Below are 21,231 nucleotides of genomic sequence, written 5' to 3' on the forward strand. Positions count from 1 at the left end.
GAACTCCAGGGGAGACGGGCTTAAAAGAGAGAGCGGTGCGGCCAGATACATTTTGAGCGCTGAAGCATATTAAATATATGCAAATAGGTTTTAGTGTGGCCAGAGTGCATGACTAAAGACTGAAAGCACGGCTATTATCAGACCAGCCCTCGCAGCCTTAAAACACTACCGGCCCACCGGGAAAAGTCCCGACTCTCCCGATTGCCACTCCGCCACTGATTATCATTTACAGTTATACACTGTTAAAGAGCACCTATTATGAGATACACGTTTTTAAACATCCTTTTGTGTGTAAGTGTGTATTAGTACATGCTAACTATATTCAAAAAGTACATACCTCAAAGAAAACGATGACGCGAGTTATCGTCTCTAACGTTCGAGGACTACAGAAAACACTCGGATTGTAGGCAACAGTTTACTTCCTGGGATTAGTGACGTAGATAAGACCAACATTATCATAGTTCAGCCCTCTCTGCTTTGCTTGGGTATGCCCTCAAAGACGGGGGTGGGGAGCGCCGAGTCAGAAGAGAGCTAAAATGGCGGAGGTTGGGAGTCCCTGCTTTGACTCTGTTTGCAAACTCTTGTTTCATTGTTTAAGCGATTAAATCTCTCGAGTAGACGCTGTCTCTTTAGATGCGAGGGCAAAATAGCACTTTATGGACTTCCACAGAGGACATCATGTTTAATACGGTTCCGGAAAAATCCAGTCAGAAGTTGTTCACGGAGTTTTCACAATAACTGCTTCTCATGAACCGAAGCTGGATTTGTGCGACGTCTCCTTCTGAAAGTTGGATTACTGTGCACTTCTGGATCACAGGCTGTAAGTATTCACGTTTATTATTTGCCTTTTACTGTACGTTACGTAACCGGTAACCGGAGATTAACATAATGTGTGTGATTAACATAGAGCTAAGCTTGCAAGCTAATTGTTTTGTGTTGTAATACTGTATTTCATAAACAACGTACCATATTTACACACGTGTATGTTGAATTATGCAGACTATCTTTTTTTTTATCGATGTTGGTTTAGACATGTTTACAAACTTGCTAAGTTACCAGCTAAACTGTTACCGGTAAAATTTGTTCTCATGATCAAACTCAAGAAACTCTTAAGTACAGATGATTTGTTTAAAGTTATATGTATTTTACTGTTGTATTTACTTGAAGCTTTCTTAGATTTTGAAACGAAGTAAACACGTAATGTGTGTTGCTAATGTTGGGCCATATAATATATTAACGTTTTAATGAATAGTCTTACGATTTAAAGTCGTTGTACTCTATTGTTATGTCTTTTTGACTGAATAATACATGTTTGTTTTATTTGTCTATATCCTAGATTCGCAGCTGGACACATCATTCTACACTGTATGCAAACATGCAACATCATTTCATTACACACAGTACAAGGAGTCAGACTGGCATATGAGGAGCAAAGGTGTGTAACACATATGATATATTTAGCTAGTGTAACCACTACCAGTCTTAAATGTATAACTGATGATGACAAAGTTTTTTTTCTCTGCATAATCATAGGAACCCAGACAGTAGCATCGTTTCACAATGTTTCCATCACCATCATCAGTGGATGCCTTTGCCGTCCGTAGCCTGAGATTTCAGATTTGCAGCAAAAAACTTGATTTTCCCATTTATTGGAATGCTTTGCAGCTATTTAAGTATTTTAGTAAGTGTGTTAAATAAAGTAGTATTTACTTTTACAAAAAATTAATTGTTTGTTTATATTTTTAAAGGTTGTACCTTGCAGCCATCCATTACAATGTCACCAAGCCGTAACAAAAGCAGGAGAGGGAAAGTACAAGGCTATGTTCCCAAAACACACAAGTGACATACCGTAAGCAGTAATGTTTTATTTCAAATACATTCATAATTAAAAACTTAATGTATGAAGCAGGGAAATAAATGATCAAAACAAAAGATTTATTGACTGCAATATTTCTACAGTTATGTGGATGATGTGATCAGGCTTGTGTTTGATGAGGTATATGAAGATAAGCTGAAGGAAACCCCGATTCCAATGGACCTGGCATCACAGTTTGAAAGACCTTCAAGGGAGGACGTGATTGCATGCCATCTTCAGTGCAGGGGTTGTCGGAAGCCAGCATTCTGATCAGGAAGCTCCAAGCATATCTGGAGAACAACACACGACAGGATGATAACCTTATAGTGTCGTCTTAAATAGCACCAGCTGACAAAGCTTTGATACGCCATTTATCTGAATAGATAGCTGTAAGAAATGAATTGAACAATTTTTGAAAGAAGAGCACAATATGGTTACTAAAGTATGTTTATTTGTAACATTTAAATATATATTTGTAATAAATAAATAAACTTTTGACTGACTACTTTATTTTCTTTAAAGTTACATATTTTGTTCTTTTGGGTACTTTGTTCCTATAATGATACTTTAGTGTTATTGGTTTAAAAATGTAATAAAACTTACTCTAGTCCTGCACCTCAAAGGCTTATAGTCGGTACAATAAATGTTCTGTGTGTAGGGATTTAGACAATTTGTGCAAAACCTGGATGATGAATCACGCAGGTAAGAGGCCCTGGAACCTGTTGCATTTCTCCTTAAAACCTAATAAGTAAAAACATAGCACGTATAAGTAGTCTTTCATATAAAAGTTTACCATAGTGAAATAATGTAGAACATTCATTTCAATTAATACTTTCTTTGTGCTACATTTGGTGTTTCCATGTAGTTTGCACAGTAATATAGTATGTAAGCAGTCTTTTATAATAAAGTTTACTATAGTAAAATAATGTAGAAATTACCAAGTGAATACTCAACGAATACTTTCTACCCAGCTAACAGAAAAAAGTTCTAAGAACGTTCCCTGAAAGTTCCCAAGGTTCCCAAAAACGTTCTGCCAACGGAAAAAGTGTCCAGTTTTCTTGACGCTCTAAGAACGTTTTTGTGTTGTCTCAACGTTAGAGGAATGTTACATTTTACCATTTTTAAACGTTATGACAATGTCATGTTTTAATGTTCACACAATGTTTAAAACAACAACTATTTATTATATTGACTTCTTTGACTATTATGTAAATGATAGAGAAACATTGCATTTTATCATTTTATAAAACATTATTTCTGAATGTTCAGTAAATATATTGCTGTAGAAAACACAATTCACTTATTAGGCTTAGATGTTGATGTTTTGTTTAATTTTAAGTCACCATTATTGTGATTAGTGTTTGTTTTAGTTGGACTCTTGACTCTTTGCTTGCTTGTGTTTTCCCTGGTTGTGTTAACTTTGTGTTAATGCACCACATTTGTTATGACCATGTAAAGTTAATAGTGTAATTCTGTGGTAGTTGGTACATAATGGTAAAGATCATCACCTAATTAATTTACTAATCAAAAGTGTATTTTCTGTCAATGATGTAAATGAGATCCAGCACTTTCACAGAAGTTTGTCATTAAGGAGTTTTAGAAAACTTAACACAAAAAATATCTGCTGTATAATTGGGACACACAAACCTCAAGAATCAGAGTATGAATCTCAACTATGGTGACAAAAAAAATTGCAAAAAAAACATTATTTATCCATGCTGCAGTGCATGGTGGGAGTCCTGAATGAGATTTGTAATTTGTTGATACCCAGCATGCATTGCAGCATGAAGTTTTTCATTTAGTTGTCACCATGGTTGAGATTCATACTCTGATTCTTGATGTTTGTGCGTCCCAATTATACAGCAGTTATTTTTTGTCCAAAGTTTCTAAAACTCCTTAATGACAAACGGCTGTGAAAGTGCTGGATCTCATTTACATTATTGACAGAAAATAAACTTTTGATTAGTAAATCAATAAGGTGATGATCTTTACCATTATGTACCAACTACCACAGAATTTCACTATTAACTTTACATGTTCATAACAAATGTGGTGTATTAACACAAAGTTAACACAACCAGGGAAGAAACTAGCAAGCAAAAAGTCAAGAGTCAAGAGTACAACTAAAACAAACACTAATCACAATAATGGTGACTTAAAACTAAACAAAACATCAACATCTAAACCTAATAAGTGAATTGTGTTTTCTACAGCAATATATTTACTGAACATTCAGAAATAATGTTTTATAAAAAAAATAAAATGCAATGTCTCTCTATCATTTACATAACAGTCAAACAAGTCAGCATAATAAACAGTTGTTGTTTTAAACATTGTGTGAACATTAAAGCATGACATTGTCATAACATTTAAAAATGGTAAAATGTAACATTCCTCAAACGTTGAGACAACACAAAAACGTTCTTAGAACGTCAAGAAAACTGGACACTTTTTCCGTTGGCAGAAAGTTTTTGGGAACCTTGGGAACTTTCAGGGAACGTTCTTAGAACTTTTTTCTGTTAGCTGGGTATGTGCTACATTTGGTGTTTCCATATAGTTTGCACAGTGATATAGTATGTAAGCAGTATTTTATAATAAAGTTTACTATAGTAAAATAATGTTAACAAATGAAATAGTTTTATAATCATTTCAACAAATACTGGTAACACTTTATTTTACGACCCGCAAAGTACCGCGTAATTAAACCGAATTTACAGCGTACCTATTTGTAACAACAGGGTAGGTAACCTGTAGGTATAAGGGAATAATATTTTAAGTTTGGGGTAATAAGGGGGTAAGAATATGAAGAATTATAAATTATTTATACTCTAAGTATTTTATAACAACAGGGTACCTATTGTAATATTACGTGGTATGTATGACTTAGTCAAGTCTATGGGGAAATTATGTTTTATTTTTTTTTATTGTGAATTTTTCTTATTGACTACTGAATGTTGTATACAGTCAATGTCTACGAGCCACATCGGCAAAAAAATATAACAGCATATCACTTTTATTTTAGTAGCCTATATTACTTGCTTTTAATAACAAAAGTCCAGCTGATTTAATGTGGTTATCTTTTTTTAAGGTAAGTACAATAAAAATAGCAACTTATTCCCTATTTACCAGGAAACTCCTACATTTGCGGACATATTTGAAGTGGTGCTTTGCAATTTATTTACTGTAAACACAAGTATTTTAGCCAAATATAATTTATGAAATGGCAAACCAGAATGAAACAACAGCAGATATCAGCTCCCGCTAAAGCAAAAGACGACTAACGTTACATGCGTAGGTTAGTGCGCAGGTGTAGGGCGCGCGGCCGTCTGCAGGAGGTTTGCTGGAACGCGATCCTGAGGTGAAATTTCTTTAAGAGGTTTTAAAAACGTTCTACACTGTGGAGTACAGCTGCGAGTGATGTTAGCAGGTTCCGCATGCTGGATAAGGTGACTGGTTTTGTTAATACATGACTCACGCATTTCAAACAATGTTTTTCAAGAAAGTTGCTAGCTAACGGTAGCCGGTTAGCTAGCACATAAGTAAGCCTAAAATTTATAAACGTAACTGGCTTAGAAAACTCTGTTTCTGTCAAGGCACAGTGAAGAAACATTTACTGAAGGCTTTCATTTATGTTTTTTATATGTAATGCAGAACAGCATTTGTGAGACGACATCAACTCATCATCCGAGTGGACAAGAACACCAACAGAGGAAGCCAAGCCGCAAAAACAATGAAAAATTGTCATGACTTTTTATTTTAAATAAAAGTTATGTGATAATAAACATTAAGTGTTGGCTTAATTATAGTGTTTTAAAGATGTTTTGAAATAAGTTGTTTTAAAATAAAAATAACAATATTCTGTATGTTTATGGTATTTACCCTATAACAAGAGGTGAACAAAGCACCACTTTAGTTTACAGCCCGCAAATATGAGAGTTACCTGGTACATACACAGAACAATCGGGGAATAAGCCCCACTTTAGTTTACAGCCCGCAAATATGTGAGTTACCTGGTACATACACAGAACAATCGGGGAATAAGCCCCACTTTAGTTTACAGCCCGCAAATATGTGAGTTACCTGGTACATACACCGAACAATCGGGGAATAAGCCCCACTTCAATTTACAGCCCGCAAATATAAGAGTTACCTGGTAACTCCTGTATACATATACAGATCAAAGAGGTACAAGTTGCTATTATTTTTATTGTGTGTTATATTTTATTTGCCGACGTGGCTTGTAGACATCAACTGTAGGCTATACAAAACACTTCATCAGGTAAGTAGCAAATATGAAAAAAAAAACATATTACACATAGACCATATTACCCATAGACGTAAGTCATACATACCACGTAATATTACAATATGTACCCTGTAGTTATGAAATACTTAGAGAATAATTTTCCATATATTCTTACCCCCTTATTACCCCAAACTTAAAATATTAGGTAACACTTTATTTTACGACCCGCAAAGTACCGCGTAATTAAACCGTATTTACAGCGTACCTATTTGTAACAACAGAGTACCTCTGCAGTACGTACTTGTAGTTATAAGGGAACAATATTTTAAGTTTGGGGCCTACTAGTTATGCCATTGTAGGAAATAGGTGGACGTTTGTGTAGACCGGTTAAAACATTGGTTTTGTTTACACAGAAGTCTTGTGTTAGGGACAACAGTAGGTTATATGATCATCGGGGTGAAATCACTGTTGTAGCCTATTGAGTATTGTATGACACGAGAGTGTTTACTATTTGTAAATTAAACATGTAAACATGATGCACGTCATACAAATATTACTGGTGTAAATCGGTTTTGATTTTGTTTTCACTTTAAAACACTGGAATTGTGGTATTGAAACAGACTTTATGGTCTGTGGAGAATAATTTGAATAATAAAACTAATGAATTTGGGTTTGTTCATTCATCTTATGTGTTCTAGTGTTATTATAGTGGATTATTTAGCTAGGCTGTATGAAAGATTATGTCAATAGGGGTAATATTGAATAATCATTTAAGTCTAGGATGTTTTCTGGCACTTCATATTTTAGGAAGGTTTATTATGATTATTTGGATTTATTGTGGTCAATTTATTAACTAATCTTCATTGTGTGAATTTTTAAATACTGGTTCAAAATGACGTCCAATGAGGAATTGAATGTAGAATTTTCTGAAAGGTTTCTAGATAGGTGCACCAAAGAACAACTTCTAGAACTTGCAGAGAGTTATGCTATTGTTTTGACTAGTAATGATAAGAAGCGCAAGGAAGATTTGTTAAAGGCTGTTAAAAGCCAGTTGATAATTAAAGGAGTTCTTGTTATAGGAGATGAGAGTAGTTGTGGTAAGGTATTGTCTCCAAGTGTAGAGAGAGATTTAATGTCAAGAGAAAAACAAACACAGTTTGAAACTGGGAGACTTTCGTTTGAAGATACTCAAGTATTGCAAGAGAGAGAATGGGAAAAACGTGTTCAGTTTAAAAAATTGGAGCTTGAACAGGAGCGTGAGCGTGTTTGAGTTGAAAAAATTAGAGTATGCACGTGAGAGTGAACGTGAACAGAGGCAGTATGAGATGAAAATGCTAGAGCTTGAACTGGAAGTTAAAAAAGCTGAAGCTTCTAAGTCCGTTCCGGTAGGGCAGACTTCTTTTGATGTTGGTCGAAACATTAAGATGGTTCCTCCATTTTGTGAACGTGATGTAGACAAGTATTTTGCCCATTTCGAAAGAGTTGCTGTTTCTCTAAAATGGCCAGAAAAAGTCTGGACTTTACTTTTGCAGTGTGTTTTGACAGGGAAGGCTCAGGAGGTGTTTGCTTCTCTTTCTGAAGAAGAAAGTGTAGATTTTAAACAGGTAAAAATCGCCATTTTGAGAGCATTTGAATTAGTGCCTGAGGCTTATCGACAACGATTTTGGGGTTACAAAAAACTTGAAAAACAAACTTATGTTGAATTCGCTCGGGAAAAGGAAATGATGTTTACAAGATGGTGTCATTCTCAGAAGGTAGAAACCTTGAACCAGTTGAGGGAGTTAATTCTTGTAGAAGAGTTTAAAAACTGTGTTCCAGGGTCGGTATCTACCTATTTGAATGAACAAAAGGCCTTGACCTTAGCAAATGCAGCTGTGTTAGCTGATGAATTTGTTCTGACTCAAAGAGTTTCTTTTCCTGATAGAGCATCAAGTGATCAGAATAAAAAGTTATTTAGAAATCGGTGGACACCTCCAGTAGTTACATCAGGTACGGTGGCAAGTGTACCCCCTGTGAATTTGAATGTTCCATCTGATAAAAAAGGTAGGGTGGTCTGCTTTTATTGTCATAAAGTAGGACATAAAATCTCTGAATGTAATGCTTTAAAGAAGTCAGCTAAGCCAGTTGGATTAGTTGGGCTTGAACCAGTGAAGATTTGTGCATACGAACAGAATTCTGCGGGTACTAAGGTGATATCAACTCAGGTTAACGTTGGGGATCATTATACAGAGTATGCTCCATTTATTACTACTGGTTTTGTGTCTCTGCCAGGACAAGAGGAAAAAGTTTCTGTGCAAAGTCTGAGAGACACTGGAGCGGCTCAGTCCTTTTTGTTAGAGGGAATTCTTCCACTCTCATGTCAGACAGCAACAGGGAAGGATGTGTTGATTAGGGGGATAGAAATGACTTTCTTAAAAGTTCCCTTACATAAGGTACATCTTTCTTCTGATCTTGTAACTGGTGAGGTGATTGTTGGAGTACGATCTTCTCTCCCTGTGCCAGGGGTTACTTTTATACTGGGGAAAGATCCTGCTCAAAGAAAAGTTTGGGGAACATTAAAATCTGTACCATCTACTGTTGTAGTCTCCAAGCCTGTGTTTACAGATATTCCTGATGAGTGTGGGAAAAAGTTTCCCCATGTGTTTCCTACCTGTGCTGTTACCCGAGCTAGAGGAAAACAACTAAAAGCCAAACAACTGTTTGCAGGTGAAGTTTCTTTAAATCCCGACTGTGAGGTAACCTTAGAGAAAACTTTACCTGTTTGTTCTGAGAATTATGCTGAGGAAAGTGATTTACCCTCTAAGGAAGTTGGTAGTGAGACAGGTGAAGATGTATCACTTAGCATGACCTTAACTGATAACATCATTCAGGATTCATCTGATTACTTTTCTGAGAAACGTGTTTCTCAGGAGGATGGGATATCAGAACAATTTTTGTCTTCTCTTTTAAACGTCTCTCGAGAGAACTTGATTCAAGAGCAGTTAGCTGATGCAACTCTTAAATCTTTGTTTTCAATTGTTTGTCCTGAAGGAGATATTGAGACTTCGTTACCATCCTGCTACTTTTTAAAAGAGGGGTTGTTGCTTAGACGGTGGGTCAGTGAAACTGAACCAATTACCAAATCTTATATTCAAGTGGTAGTTCCTCTTAAATTTAGACAATCTGTGATCAGGTTAGCTCATGATGGAGTGGCTGGACATATGGGTGTGCGGAAAACGTATGATCAACTGCAGCGAAAATTCTTTTGGCCTAAATTAAAAAGAGATGTGTCCAAGTTTATTCGAACTTGTCATGTGTGCCAACTCACTGGTAAGCCAAACCAGAAAATCCCTGTGGCTCCTCTCCAACCTATTCCAGCAATATCAAAGCCATTTGAGTATTTGCTTGTTGATTGCGTAGGTCCCTTACCTAGATCAAAGACCGGTCATCAGTATTTACTTACAGTTATGTGTTTATCTACTCGATATCCAGCTGTGTATCCTGTTAGGTCCATCACTACAAAGTCTATTCTCAGAGCTTTAACTGATTTTATGTCAACGTTTGTCATTCCTAGAACTATCCAGTCTGACCAGGACTCTAATTTTATGAGTCACCAGTTTGCTAAAGCTTTGCGACAGTTAAAAATCAGCCATAACATTTCCAGTGCATACCACCCTCAGAGTCAAGGAGCCCTAGAAAGATTTCATCAGACCCTGAAGTCATTGCTGCGGTCATATTGTGTGGATCTTGGCTCTGATTGGGAAGAGGGGTTGCCTTGGCTGCTTATGGGTGTTAGAGAAGTTATTCAGGACCAATGACTTGGTCTTCGGACATGAAGTTCGTGGTCCTACTGCAGTTCTTGCTGATAACTGGATCCCCATTGAACCCGCTAAAAATGTTCTTGATTACGTAAGTGGGTTTCGATATCGGCTGTATGGAGCTCGTGCAATTGCCCAAAGGAAGCTGGGAAAGTCGCAAAGAAAGATGGAAAGGTTATTTAATAAGCAAGCCGTGTCTCAAAAGTTTAAGGTTGGAGACCAAGTATTAGCTTTGTTGCCTCTTGTAAATAATAAAAATGTGCCTAGTTGCACTACCATTATTGAACACGACATTGATGTGGGTAGTGCTTTACCAATCAAGCAGCATACATATAGGGTAAATCCTATGAAGCGTGAATTTTTAAAAAAGGAGGTTGTTTACTTATTGAAGAACAACTTGGCTGAGCCCAGTTTTAGTGCTTGGAGTTCCCCCTGTCTTCTCGTAAATAAGCCTGATGGATCTTACAGGTTTTGTACCGACTATCGTAAGTTGAATTCCATCACTAAGCCTGGTTGTTATCCTTTACCCCGCATAGATGATTGTGTGGACTGAGTGGGTTCTGCCAAGTTTGTGAGCAAATTTGATATTTTAAAGGGGTATTGGCAGGTCCCATTGACTTCTAGGGCAAGGGAACTTTCTGCATTTGTAACACCTGACGACTTCCTCCAATACCGTGTTATGCCATTCGGCGTTCGAAATGCTCCAGCCACTTTCCAGCGCCTTGTTAACAAGGTGTTGTCTGGATTAGCTGGTTGTGAGGCTTATTTGGATGATGTGGTCTTGTTTAGCTCATCCTGGGCAGACCACTTAGTCCAGATAAGGGAGTTTTTTGTTCGTTTGACAGAGGCCTCTTTAACTTTAAATCTGGCAAAATGTGAATTTGGAAAAGCTACTGTCACTTATTTAGGTAAGATCGTGGGAAATGGACAGGTTCGTCCAATTGATGCAAAAATTGAGGCTATCTGTGCTTTTCCAGTACCTACAAATCGCAGAGAATTGCCTAGGTTTCTGGGAATGTCTGGGTATTATCGCGGGTTCTGCCCAAATTTTGCATCTATTGTGTCACCCTTGACCGACCTTATAAGTACTAAAGTACCTTTTGAGTGGACCACTGTTGCTCAGCAGGCATTTGATGGCGCTAAAGCTCTGTTGGCTTGTGCCCCCGTGCTTGTTGCACCAGATTTTTCTCAGCCTTTTTGTTTGGCTGTAGATGCAAGTGATACGGGAGCTGGAGCTGTTCTCTTACAGAGGAGTCAAGATGGAGTAGAGCATCCAATCTGTTACTTTTCAAAAAAAATTAATGTTCATCAGAGAGTTTACTCCGTTGTTGAAAAGGAGGCACTTGCCCTTGTCCTAGCTATTCAACATTTTGAAGTTTATTTGGGGTCTTCTGCCAGTCCCATTGTGGTCTATACAGACCATAATCCTTTGGTGTTTTTACATCGAATGAAAAATCACAACCAGAGGATAATGAGATGGTGTCTCATTTTACAACCATTTTCCCTTGACATTAAACATATTCGAGGCAGCGAAAAATGTCATTGCAGATGCCTTATCTCGAGTGTGAGATTGTATGTTTTGTTGTGTTCCCTATTTCCTTCTCTTCTCTTTCTATCCTGTTTCCTAGGGCCCAGGAAGCGGGAACCAAGTGGAGTGGGGAAATAATTGGAAGTGGTTTTTTTTCTCCCTCCTGCATTCCTTGGAGGAATACTTTTGTGGGGGAGGTGTTACGCCTCCCTGTTTTCCCCCTGCTGGCTCTGATAAACAGTGCAGATGTTAGTTGGGTAACAGGTGCATTCTATTTGTAATCAACCCTCTTATGTTGTGTGGGTATAAAAGATCTGTGGCGCCTGAGTCTCGCTCTCTCTATTTTCTATAATATATATATATATATATATATATATTCCCCCTTAATATCTTTTTTTCCCTATGATTGTTTGTGTCAGACTTTATGCATATTTAGTTACCACACGCGCGTGTTCTTTTTTTCCCCTAGACGTATGTTGTTTAATGTTTTTTTTGTGTTGACAATAAATTGGTTTATTGTTTGAATCACTTGTTGTTCTCCTCTTTTATGTTGCGGTTTATGAGCCAGCCGTAACAACCAGGTAACTCTCATATTTGCGGGCTGTAAACTAAAGTGGTGCTTTGTTCACCTCTTGTTATAAATGTTATAGGGTAAATACCATAAACATACAGAATATTGTTATTTTTATTTTAAAACAACTTATTTCAAAACATCTTTAAAACACTATAATTAAGCAAACACTTAATGTTTATTATCACATAACTTTTATTTAAAATGAAAAGTCATGACAATTTTTCATTGTTTTTGCCGCTTGGCTTCCTCTGTTGGTGTACTTGTCCACTCGGATGATGAGTTGATGTCGTCTCACAAATGCTGTTCTGCATTACATATAAAAAACATAAATGAAAGCCTTCAGTAAATGTTTCTTCACTGTGCCTTGACAGAAACAGAGTTTTCTGAGCCAGTTACTTTAATAACTTAGGCTAACTTATGTGCTAGCTAACCTGCTACCGTTAGCTACTTTCTTGAAAAAACATTGTTTGAAATGCGTGAGTCATGTATTAACAAAACCAGTCACCTTATCCAGCATGCGGATCCTGCTAACATCACTCACAGCCGTACTCCACAGTGTAGAACGTTTTTAAAACCTCTTAAAGAAATTTCACCTCAGGATCGCGTTCCAGCAAACCTCCTGCAGACAGCCGCGCGTTCTACACCTGCGCAGTAGCCGACGCATGTAGTCGTCTTTTGCTTTAGCGGGAGCTGATATCTGCTGTTGTTTCATTCTGGTTTGCCATTGCATAAATTATATTTGGCTAAAATACTTGTGTTTACAGTAAATAAATTGCAAAGCACCACTTCAAATATGTCCGCAAATGTAGGAGTTTCCTGGTAAATAGGGAATAAGTTGCTATTTTTATTGTACTTACCTTAAAAAAAGATAACCACATTAAATCAGCTGGACTTTTGTTATTAAAAGCAAGTAAAATAGGCTACTAAAATAAAAGTGATGTGCTATTATATTTATTTGCCGATGTGGCTCGTAGACATTGACTGTATACAACATTCAGTAGTCAATATGAAAAATTCACAATAAAAAAATAAAACATAATTTCCCCATAGACTTGATTAAGTCATACATACCACGTAATATTACAATAGGTACCCTGTAGTTATAAAATACTTAGAGTATAAATAATTTATAATTCTTCATATTCTTACCCCCTTATTACCCCAAACTTAAAATATTATTACCTTATACCTACAAGTACGTACTGTAGAGGTACCCTGTTGTTACAAATAGGAAAGCTGTAAATTCGGTTTAATTACACGGTACTTTGCGGGTCGTAAAATAAAGTGTTACCAAGATCTGTGAAGAAGTTCTGGTGTCCTACTTCTCAATCTGCTTTGAGACTGCTGCGAGAGGGTGTATTAGGAATTAGGGGTGTGCAAAAAAATCGATTCACATTTGAATCGCGATTCAAGCTTTGCCGATTCAGAATCGATTCATAGCATTACAAAAATCGATTCATACATTTTTTTTGTAATGCCGTGTTACTGTTGTCCTGAAATGAGTTTATCTCAGTATTCCCATAGATGGCGCTGCGTCGTATTCACTCTGACGCCTGCACACTCTTGTCATACAACTTGTCATAGTGTTTCCCACACATTGACTTTACTTGGGCGCGCTGCCCAGTTATATTAACAAGTGCCCAAGTATATCTGGCATCAAATTTTATCTTTTTTGTTTTTCTGTGATGATGACACTCTTTAATAATGACATTTTGTGTGCGACATGATGAGTTCGGTGTATGCGTTCACGTGCTCTCTGTTTCTCAGTGAATTGGGATGCGACGCGAACTCTTCATGTTTCTGAACTTGAGCAGAGTTTTAACATTAGAGGACTTCACGGAGCACCCGCGGACCATATGGTTCCGGGTTTGTATTTGAAATGGTCTGTCGGGTCCGGGTCCGTCATAGTTAAATTACTTCGGGTCCCAAGTCTGATCATGGGCGTCGGAAGCAAATGAAAAGTGAGTGGGTCCCCACGTCAACACCCCCCCCCCCCCCCCCCCCGAAAATACATTTACTGCAATAGATGCAATTTTCATGTTTCCTTTTAATTAACCTGAACATTTGCGTTTATTAAATAAAAGACAGTATTGCGGTCAGAATTCTGGTAATAGCCCTTTGAAAATTTTGCAAATAATGACAGATGTCATATTTCATTTATCTTTCTCTGTGTCATTTTTTTTCTCTACTCTGCTGACAGTAGGCTACAATGTTTCTTTTTTATTTTGAGGAAATAAAAGGTAAGAAAAACGAATGAAGGTAACTGTTACAATTTTTGTATACCTTTTTATTTGTTATACCCAGTCTCTCTTTCTCTCTCTTAGAGAAATATAAATGTGAGATTCTGGAAATTAGATCAATATATTTAATGGTATTCGTCGGGAACATGCTGTCATAAGAGTTTGAGCATGTGTACTTCTAAAACACAATCGATTAAACAATTGCAGAGGTATGACTTTATGAATCATTTGCAAATGTACCTCGCAAATAATGTTAATACGTGAAGACGTTATAATCGCATGAAAAGTAATTGCAGGCTTCTGTAAAAAAAAAACTTTATGGTGCCACGATCGCTGGATAATTTTAATCTAAATAAACTATTTTACTGCAGTAATAATATTTTAACGAGTAGCCTATACTTTTAACGGTTTGAAAGGGACCACATTTAGTGCTGTGTCAATTATTACCAATAAAAGCATATGCTAAACCTTAACGTCTCCGTGCCTCCGCAATTCATATCTCTCCTCCTCATCTCCTCCGTTTTTTTTATTCTGTTTCTTGAACTTGGGGCTCGAGTCGACCTAAAGTTCGAGCTGCCTTTAAAAACAGCAAGAGTTTGTTTACCGTTAATTATTAAGACTATAGGCAGGCAAACTCGTGAAACAGTGAAAGTAAAATAATTCGCCATAATATGGTTTTACACGTCTATAGAAAATATAGTATAAATAAAGCAGTTATTAATTTTCCTAATGCATGGATGTTTGACCTTTACCTCCGTTTTAAACGTTATTCATTTCGCAAAGGAGGTTTTTCAGCACTTTGTTTGAACAGCAACTCAGCAGCACCTCCCTCCGCGACTTTTTTTTAAAAAGCTGAAACGGTCCGCGGTGTAAAAAGCAAAGGTTGGGGATTCCTGCTTTAGTGGAATGGATTTTGACTAACAGCGCATTGATAAGTGAACAGACAAATGCGCTAAAGTACAGAAAAAGTGGGTGGGTCCATTATCATTGGTCTTAAAAAGTGGGTGGGTCCTGTCCCACCCACGTATAATGGTTCCGACGCCCATGAGTCTGATTAATATTGTGTGTAAAACCCGAGTCGAACGGAGAATGGCCGTGAGCGCTACCGTGCTAAAGCTCGCGTGCAGTTTCAGCGTGCCTGCGGTTTCCATGGCGAAAACAACTGGCTCTTTTCTATTATTATTAATAAACCATATCTTTTGTCAAATCTATTGCACTGAATGAGCAAAGCTCAAGCTGACTCAAGATTTACAAAACGCAATGCTGTAATGTAAAGTCCCCTGTCACTGGGACAGCAAGTAGACTTTTGAATCTGAAATAATGAGTGGATTTAGCTTTTTTTTAATTGGCAAGAGAGAAATAGAAAGAGAGGCACTTTTCCTGCTTCTGCTCTATCTAATAGAAATAATAACCATTATAACACCAGTCACATTTATAATCTATAGACCTGCACTGTCTATCATTAATATACTATATTATTGTATTTAATAGAGTTTCATAAAAGGGGTCATCTAATTGCTTCATAACAGTTTTTATTTTTGCATAAAGACATAAAGTAATATCAAACTACATTTAATTTGTTGTGTTTCTTTTCTTTAAAATTGCATATCTCCTACAATCAGTGACGTCGGGTTTTACACACAATATTAATCAGACTCATGGGCGTCGGAACCATTATACGTGGGTGGGACAGGACCCACCCACTTTTTAAGACCAATGATAATGGACCCACCCACTTTTTCTGTACTTTAGCGCATTTGTCTGTTCACTTATCAATCCACCTGAGTGACGTCATCACCACAAATGTCAAATATTATAAAAACCGAAGCAGCACAAACGAAAATTTTACCTGCACAAACCAGCACAAACGAAGCACAAACGTTTAAGACTATTTTGGGTAAATTTGGAGCATGTTGGGGGGCTACGTGACCTCAGTATGACCTATAAATGTTCTTTTAATATCTAAAAAACCAAAGCAGCACAAACGAAAATTTTTGCGGCACAAACCAGCACAAACGGAGCACAAACGATTGAGCATATTTTGCCGACGTTTTGCGTTGGGTGGGGGGCCAACTTCACGCACGTTGACCACGGTGGTGAAAACAGCCTGCAGGATTTACCCCAGAGCCAAAGTCATCATCTCGACCCTACCTCGCAAAGATGTGCCACATAGGATCATCAATAAAATTAATGAAGATTTAGCTAACGCCTGTGCTTTAATGACCAATGTTCAGATAGCAAACCACCAGCGTATCACCCACGAGCATCTATACAACCATTTCCACATTCATCAAGAGGGAATGAAACTGTTTGCAAAAACACTGAAGGAAACAGCACTGAGAAACCCTCGAAGAGCTCATCTTGATGAACATGTGAAGATGATTGGTGAGACGAAGAGCTATGCCGCTGTCGTGGCAGGTAGAAATAACACAGACAACAGTGACCTCAGCCAGATCAAGAATATGCTGAAAATTATATGTAATAATCTCTTAACCTAATTACCATACAATGCAATTATGATAGGAAAATAACCATTACTTTGAAATCAATTATTTTTAATGTGTATAACATTGTATATTTTGAGGCACTATGTTTTCTTTTTCACTTATTTATGTAATTCCCTTAACTTACTTGATCTTCTTTAAAAACATGATTGATTAATAAATTCATACATTATTCTGGTAAAAATACATATAAATATACTAATGCCATCATTTAAAATAGCATGCTATAATATTCAGGAAATGTGCTCCTCTGTATTTGGGAACAAAAGTACTGATCTTCTTAATATTGTACATAGTTCAGATATAATTATTTTAATTGAGACATGGAGTCGTTCAGACCCTAAAAGCCACACTCCTCCAAATTACAGAGAGTTTAGTTTACCATCAGTTAAACACAATGATGTTAAACATGGAAGAGATTCAGGAGGAATCATAATCTGGTTTAAAGAGCATCTTTGGCATTACATTCAGGCTGTGAAAAAAGGAAAAACACACATTTCTACTACATCAACTACACTTTCTTTCTCTGCTACGACATTCTGTTTTTCATTTTCGATAGCATTTAAATGTGTATTCATAGTAGTGTTTACATTCTCATTACAACTAGTACTTGCCTCCATTATTATTGCATCAACAACACAAATCTGTTCCACAACGGGTACATTTTCAGACGATTGTGCATTTACATTCTCATTAACACTAGTATTTGCCTCCATTGTTAATGCATCAACAACACAAATCTTTTTCCCAATAGGTACATTTTCAGACTTTTGTGCTTCATCACCCTCAACATTCAATGCTACGTTCACTGTTTGCATTGCCTTCTCTGGAGAAGCTCTGATAATGTGTCCCTCTCTCCCACAACCAAAGCATCTCATAATGCCAGATGTCGCAAAAATAACATAATTAAAACCATCCACTTTGAACTTCATAACTAAATTCAGTTCTTCATTTACGTTATTCAGAATCATGTAAACATGCCTCCGGAACGACACAACATGCTTTAAACGGGGAGAAGTACATCTTAACGGAACTTTTTTTATTTTTGACATTATCTTTCCATGCCTTGACAGTTCCCTTTCCAAAATCTCGTCCTTAATAAATGGAGGCACATTTGACAAAGTTACTCTTTTTCCCGGTTGCGCAAGAGGCACAACCAGAGTGAAAGTTTCATTAATCACAATGCCGCTAGCTACGGCTAAGTTAACCTTTTCAATGCTATCCAGAAACACCACAATAGCACTGTTCATCCGGGAAGCAGATACAATACTCTCAAAACCAACCACTTCTGCCATTGCTCCACTGAACATTGTGTCTCAGTGATCACTTTAATACCGTGCGGTCTGCTCAGTTCATCAAAAACTGATGGTGCCGGTTCCGCCATTCCGGCCATCTCGCCGGCGCGCCATTCCGGCCATCTCGCCGGCGCGGACGACCGCGCTTTTAAACTAAATAAGTCTTCCCTAACACAATACTAAACCGACTAAACCATAGATAGAACAGCAGGTATAAGGTTAATTAGAAAAACTCACACACACTCCAGCGTGTCCACACTCACTCAGACGCCAACTTCCACGCTCACTCCGCACATACGAGAGAGAGAGAGAGAGAGAGAGAGAGAGAGAGAGAGAGAGAGAGAGAGAGAGAGAGAGAGAGAGAGAGAGAGAGAGAGAGAGAGAGAGAGAGAGAGAGAGAGAGAGAGAGAGAGAGAGAGCGAGAGAGAGAGAGAGAGAGAGAGAGAGAGAGCGAGAGAGAGAGCGAGAGAGCGAGAGAGCGAGAGAGAGAGCGAGAGAGCGAGAGCGAGAGAGAGAGAGCGAGAGCGAGAGAGAGAGAGAGCGAGAGAGCGAGAGAGCGAGAGAGCGAGAGAGCGAGAGAGCGAGAGAGCGAGAGAGCGAGAGAGCGAGAGCGAGAGCGAGAGCGGAGAGCGAGAGCGAGAGCGAGAGCGAGAGCGAGAGCGAGAGCGAGAGCGAGAGCGAGAGAGAGAGAGAGAGAGAGAGAGAGAGAGAGAGAGAGAGAGAGAGAGAGAGAGAGAGAGAGAGAGAGAGTTCTGTCTCATGGAGAAATGTCTCCCCCTCTGGCAAGGCCCATGCCGCTTATGTAGCTGTTGCCTGATGGACCGCAGCTGGGGCCGATCAGCCTGTGATGAAGGCAGGTGTTCCTTGTCTGTTTCCAGGGGGACGCTGATGACTTCTTAGTATGCTCATCACAGTGTATTATTAGATTTGGTGTTAAAAAACATAACACATTTAATTCACTTTTGATGAGTTACAACATGCAAATGGCACTGATTCAGTGGAATGGCCCTAATATTTATTGATGAAGCTGGGTTTAACCTTACAATAAGGTGAAGACAAATTATTGGACAGTGTAGAGGTTCCTGGCCAGCGTTGGGGCAATTTGACACTGTGTGCTGCTATCAATCATCATTGGGTTCTCCATCATCATGATTCTTTGGGCCCTTACGAAGCACAAAATCTCTTGGATTTTCTCAACCATATGATTCCATTATCCAGTACCAACTGAGAGAAAGGACAGGCCGAGCATGTTCAGTATTATTTGAGATGTTGTACGTTTCCCTCGTGTTGCAATTGGTTCAACGACCACCCCAGATTTACAAACTTCTTTTAACCAGCATACTCCCCATTCCACAAGTTTGGTGGTGGAACATTTATGATCAAAACCCTTATGAACAGGAAAACTTTTTGCAGGCAATGGAAGGTGACAATTTAATTATGTCCATTATTATTGAAACACAATTCCATCAGATTAATTAATGTTAACAATAAAGTACTTTTCCATATCAATTCTGTTAATTCATAAATAACCACATCAATCACTTTCCCTTACTAGATCGTTTGAGATGAATCTAAAGTTCTAATAAATGTGTGTGCAAATACATTGTCATTGTTGAGCCAGAAATCTTAACATATGTTACTTAAGTGACAATGTGGCAATGTTACATAATAATAATTACTAAGGGACAGAAGTTACCCCTGCCTGCAGAGTCTGCATCTAACCTGACCCACAGAATGACACCCATGAAGCATAGGCACGATTTAACACTGACCCACAGAGTGACACAGGTGAAGCACAGAATTCATTAGATAAAACACCAATGAATCACAGACATGGCATAGTGGTCAGAGATTTTCTTTCATCAGTTAGATCATGTACATAATGAAATAAAATTATAAATATATATTTCATAGTATAATATTTATTTCTTAAACATGCACTTCAGATCCTTAGCCCCCTCTCTACATTTGATATTTAGTCTTTTTCTAAATCACCTTTTTTCTTTAAAATGGGCCTTTTGTAGCTGCTTTCCTGCTATCATTTTTGAGCCAAAGGGAAATTGAGATATTTGGTTATATTAGATGATACAGGACATATTAGAACATGTTACTATTGACACTAATGTAACATTTCTATTCTCCACTTCTGTCAACGCAGATCCTAATCGTCCAATGCAAATGAATGATAATTTTTAGTGTAGTGTACTGAAAAGCATTACACAAAATTATTGAAAATCTGTAAGAACTGTAAGGAAGCTTTACAATTAAAATAGGGTTCATTTATCAGCTAAGTAAATGTTTAAAAAGATGGTGATACAGTGTCATACAATGGAAATTCCAAAAACTAAACAGGGTCACCCAAAGGAGCAGAAGTGAAATAAGTACAATATAGTGAATATAATTATAGTGCATTTTATGCATACACAATACAATCATATAAAAAACTGTAAATAAGCCTTATGACAGATTAATGCACTTTATGTGCCACAATGCTTACAAAAATTAACCATGGTTTTATTGGTGTAAAGTTGTGGTAACCATATTTTTATCTCCTTCATGCAAGCAGGCACGGCAGGCAGGAGGTGTCTCATTGTTGAGTGGGCCGGCGGCAGTCTTTTCCCATCATAAAGGTCTCTTACGGCTCCTTCGGCATCTTAAGCGACTAAGAAAATGAATATAAAGCGGTTAAACCAAACCAACCGTGTTTTGCACTATACTTTGCACTTTCTCCAATTTTTATTATAATAATATTATAAATTAAACATCTTCTTGTTATATGATAGCAAAGAAGTAAAGCTAACTTCAACAGCCATGGCACTGGATGAGCAATCGTTATCTAAATGGGCAAACAGTCTAAATTATTATGCAAGTTGACTAGAGAAACAAAAAATGTAAAACTGCATCAGCATGACTGCAAGTGGACTTTTAAAGCTGCAAATGAGTGGATTAAACATTTCAATCGGCAATAGAGGAATAACACAAATTTTCACAACTTTCTTGACAAGAAGGATTGTACATTACAGTCAGGTAGAAGGCTATATGGGTAAGACAAAAAGTTTAATTTTCGCAATTTGTTTATTGACTTATTAATAGCATTTAATATAGATGGTTGTCACTCAACACAATCCCTCCACTGATGTAGCGTTCGGTGACAGAATCCAATGATGGTACGCCTGTTGAACAGTAAATGAA

General features: G+C 37.5%; 3 long non-coding RNA genes across 4 annotated transcripts; 2 read left to right on the forward strand and 1 right to left on the reverse strand.

Annotated features, from left to right (window-relative positions):
• Window positions 1-1,336: 1,336 nt before the first annotated feature.
• LOC135747341 (uncharacterized) lies at window positions 1,337-2,088 on the forward strand. The gene is made up of 3 exons (XR_010531850.2): window positions 1,337-1,435; window positions 1,534-1,849; window positions 1,960-2,088. It is a non-coding gene; the product is annotated as an uncharacterized lncRNA (long non-coding RNA).
• Window positions 1,868-18,340, reverse strand: LOC135747340 (uncharacterized). Its single transcript, XR_010531849.2, has 3 exons — window positions 18,277-18,340; window positions 2,459-2,596; window positions 1,868-2,145 (listed from the first exon to the last, which is right to left on the reverse strand). It is a non-coding gene; the product is annotated as an uncharacterized lncRNA (long non-coding RNA).
• LOC135747307 (uncharacterized) lies at window positions 4,612-12,050 on the forward strand. Of its 2 annotated transcripts, XR_010531835.2 has the most exons (3): window positions 4,612-5,301; window positions 5,507-5,798; window positions 12,008-12,050. It is a non-coding gene; the product is annotated as an uncharacterized lncRNA (long non-coding RNA). The 2 variants fall into 2 exon arrangements; XR_012335020.1 differs by lacking the exon at window positions 12,008-12,050 and having other exon boundaries at window positions 5,507-6,111.
• Window positions 18,341-21,231: the final 2,891 nt, after the last annotated feature.

The sequence above is a fragment of the Paramisgurnus dabryanus genome, chromosome 14 (genome assembly GCF_030506205.2).
Source record: "Paramisgurnus dabryanus chromosome 14, PD_genome_1.1, whole genome shotgun sequence".
Taxonomy (NCBI): Eukaryota; Metazoa; Chordata; class Actinopteri; order Cypriniformes; family Cobitidae; genus Paramisgurnus; species Paramisgurnus dabryanus.